Source organism: Silene latifolia, chromosome 9, assembly GCF_048544455.1.
Source record: "Silene latifolia isolate original U9 population chromosome 9, ASM4854445v1, whole genome shotgun sequence".
Taxonomy (NCBI): Eukaryota; Viridiplantae; Streptophyta; class Magnoliopsida; order Caryophyllales; family Caryophyllaceae; genus Silene; species Silene latifolia.
This window is the reverse complement of record NC_133534.1, coordinates 87,401,359-87,404,525: the sequence shown is the minus strand read 5'-3', so window position 1 is coordinate 87,404,525 and position 3,167 is coordinate 87,401,359. Positions and strand designations below refer to the sequence as shown.

General features: G+C 39.3%; 1 non-coding gene across 1 annotated transcript; it reads right to left on the bottom strand.

Moving 5' to 3' along the window:
* Positions 1-1,497: 1,497 nt before the first annotated feature.
* On the bottom strand, positions 1,498-1,604 carry LOC141602886 (small nucleolar RNA R71). The gene has a single exon (XR_012524792.1). It is a non-coding gene; the product is annotated as a small nucleolar RNA R71 (small nucleolar RNA).
* Between the last annotated feature and the right edge of the window lie 1,563 nt (positions 1,605-3,167).

Genomic DNA, 3,167 nt, shown 5'->3' with positions numbered 1-3,167 from the left:
TTGTTCATCATGTTTTATTTTGTTGGTATGATTCACAACCTTGCTAGCATGATCAACATGATAATGAGTGAGTAGTGACCTAGCTAGGGTTAATAGGTAATTAGGGGAAACCAACATGGGGAATGATTCATGCTTAAATTAATATGCTTTCATGGTTTATTTTCTTGCTTGTTTTGATCTCAACTCATGCACATGTTATGTTTGATGAAATGTGAGCCTATGAATCCTTGCATTTTTTTATCCATCACCTATTTTCAATGAGACTTGTAAGACATAAACCAACTCGAGTCTCATTAGACCATGTATGTGTTGAGTAGGAAAGACTAAGTCGACTTGTAGGTGTTGTACAATCTAATCGAATCGGCTCTGGGACCCAATAATTGTAAGATATAACTCAACTCAATCCGTCACAACAATAATTGCTTGCTTATAATTTGAGAACATGTTTGTATGATCAATTCCCATGATTCCCCTATAACCCCATGATACCCTAGTGCTTTTTATCAATTGTTTACAACCCTTTTAATTCATCTTGCTTATTTATTTTCATTGCTATTTAGTTAGTGACCTTCTACATCAACCCAAATTGTGACACCCCTAAGACACCACTAGTTTCAATAGAAATCTCATCTCAATTCCCGTCCCTTGGGATCCGACCTTTACTTGCCTCTTTACTAATTGTAGAGTTATTTGTGAAGTTATAAATTGTGTTTTGGTCTAGGTGCTTCCAACGACAATTGTTCCAAAAAATAGAATATAGCTCCGAAATAAGCTCGACCAAAAAATGGCGCCGTTGCCGGGGACGGTGTTAACTTGATTTAGATTTTCTTATATTGTTATTAGTTGTGTCTTTCTTTGCCTTGGGGAAGTAAAACTCCTCAAGGTTTGTTCTAATTGTTTTCGAGTTGTTTGATATTTTGCATGTCTAGAAGGTCACAAGGTGATTTGTTACCTTTTGATCGTGAAATTGAAAGAACTTTGACAAACAATAAGAGATTTGCTAGGAGGATATTGAGAGGTATTAGTGAGGTTGTGGATATTCAACCAACTATTGAGTTCATTAACCCTTTTGCAAGAGAAGGTGAGGAGAACCCAACACAAAATACCACACAAAATCAACCCACAATGCCTAAGTTTTCATCACATTCCGTACCCACCGAGGAAAACCTACCCAATGGTACTCCCACACCACAACATTTGACCGGAAATTTTATTGCCAAATCCGCCTTTATCCAATTAGTCGAAAGGAGCCAATTTGGGGGGATGCCTAGTGAAGACCCTCATTCTCATATGGAAACCTTTTGTGACTATTGTGATGCGATTTCTCAAACCGGTGTAATTCAAGACCAAATTCGATGGGTCTTATTTCCTTTTTCTCTAATTGGCACCGCGAAACAATGGTTGAAGGGCCTTGATAAGGCCACTCTCGGAATTGATTCTTGGAAGAAGTTGGCTCTAGCTTTCTACAAAAAATTCTACCCACCGGAAAAGACTAACATGCTAAGAGCTCAAATTACGGGTTTTAAGCAAAGGGATGAAGAATCTTTGTATGAAGCTTGGGAGAGGTTCAAGGGAATTTGTCGCTCATGTCCTCACCATGGACTTAACGAGTGGTTCTTGGTACAACAATTTTGGAACGGTCTATATGAAGATTCAAGGAACATTCTCAACATGGGATCCAATGGAATGTTCACCGAAGTTGATGACAATCAAACATGGAACAAGATTGAGGAAATGGCGGTCCAGAACTCACAATATAGTAGACCTCGCAAGGCTACTAGAGGAGGAAAGCATGAAGTGGACTCCGTTACTCAATTGGGTGCTCAACTTAGTGCTCATATTGACACAATCAATTTGAAGTTTGAAAAAGCTATGGCTAGACTTGAAGAAGCCTCAAAATCACCAAAGCATCATGTTAATGCCATGACGGCATCCTCATCAATCCCAAGTGGGATATGTGAGAATTGTGGAACTTCGGGACATGACCAAAGTGAATGTAGGGAAACAAATGAACAAGTGAATGCTTTCCAAGCATACAAGAGTGGTACCCCTTATTCCAACTATTACAATGAAAACACCAAATTCCATCCAAATCTCTCATACAAAAGCCAAAATGTTCAAAACCCTCAAACAACATACACCCCACCTCCCATGAGAAACCAAAATCAAAGACCCTTTTACAACCAAAACCAAGGTTACCAAAATCAAAATCCATACAATCACCAAAATGACCAAGGTTTTGATGTTAAAAAAGCGGTCCTCCAAATGCAAAATAATCAACAAGAATTTTTCGCTCAAATGCAAAAAGATAGTCAAGCAAAGGAAACCACCATCAACAACATTCTAGCTCACACCAAAATGTTGGAAACCCAATTAACTCAACTAGCATCTTCAAGGTCACAAAGACAAAAGGGGCAATTACCACCTCAAAGTAATCCCCCAAGACATAAAACGGTTAGTGCCATTCACTTGAGAAGTGGTACAAGGTATGAAGCACCGAAGAAGCAAGTTGAGGATGAAGTTGTGGAAGCTAGTGATAAGGAAAAAATTGTGCAAAACTCCAAAGATGGAGAATCATCAAAAGAAGAAATTTCAAAGAAAAATGAAGACAAGGCCAAGGAGAAGGAGCCCATTGTGATTAGACTTCCTTTTCCAAGTCGTCAAGCCAAGCCCAAATTTGATGACCAACTTGGAAAGTTTATGGAAATTGTGAAGAATTTGGAAGTCTCAATTCCTTTCACGGAATTAATCAATCACGTACCGGCCTATGCGAAATACATGAAAGACATCCTCACAAAGAAGAAGTCGATCTGGAAGCTTGAGACTATCGCCTTCACTAAGGTGAGTAGTGAAATACTTCAAGGGAGTTTACCTCCAAAACTAAAGGATCCGGGAAGCTTCTCAATACCGTGTACCATTTGTGACACCACGATCAACAAAACCTTATGTGATCTAGGGGCTACTGTGAGTGTTATGCCATACTCGGTAAGTAAAAGGTTGGGAATGGGAGAGCTTAAATGCACCAATATCACACTCCAAATGGCCGATAGATCGACGAAGACACCATTAGGGATATGGGAAGATGTCCCCGTTCGAATTGGGAAGTTTTTCATCCCGGTGGACTTTGTCATTGTTGATATGGAGGAAGACTCCAACATTCCAATCAT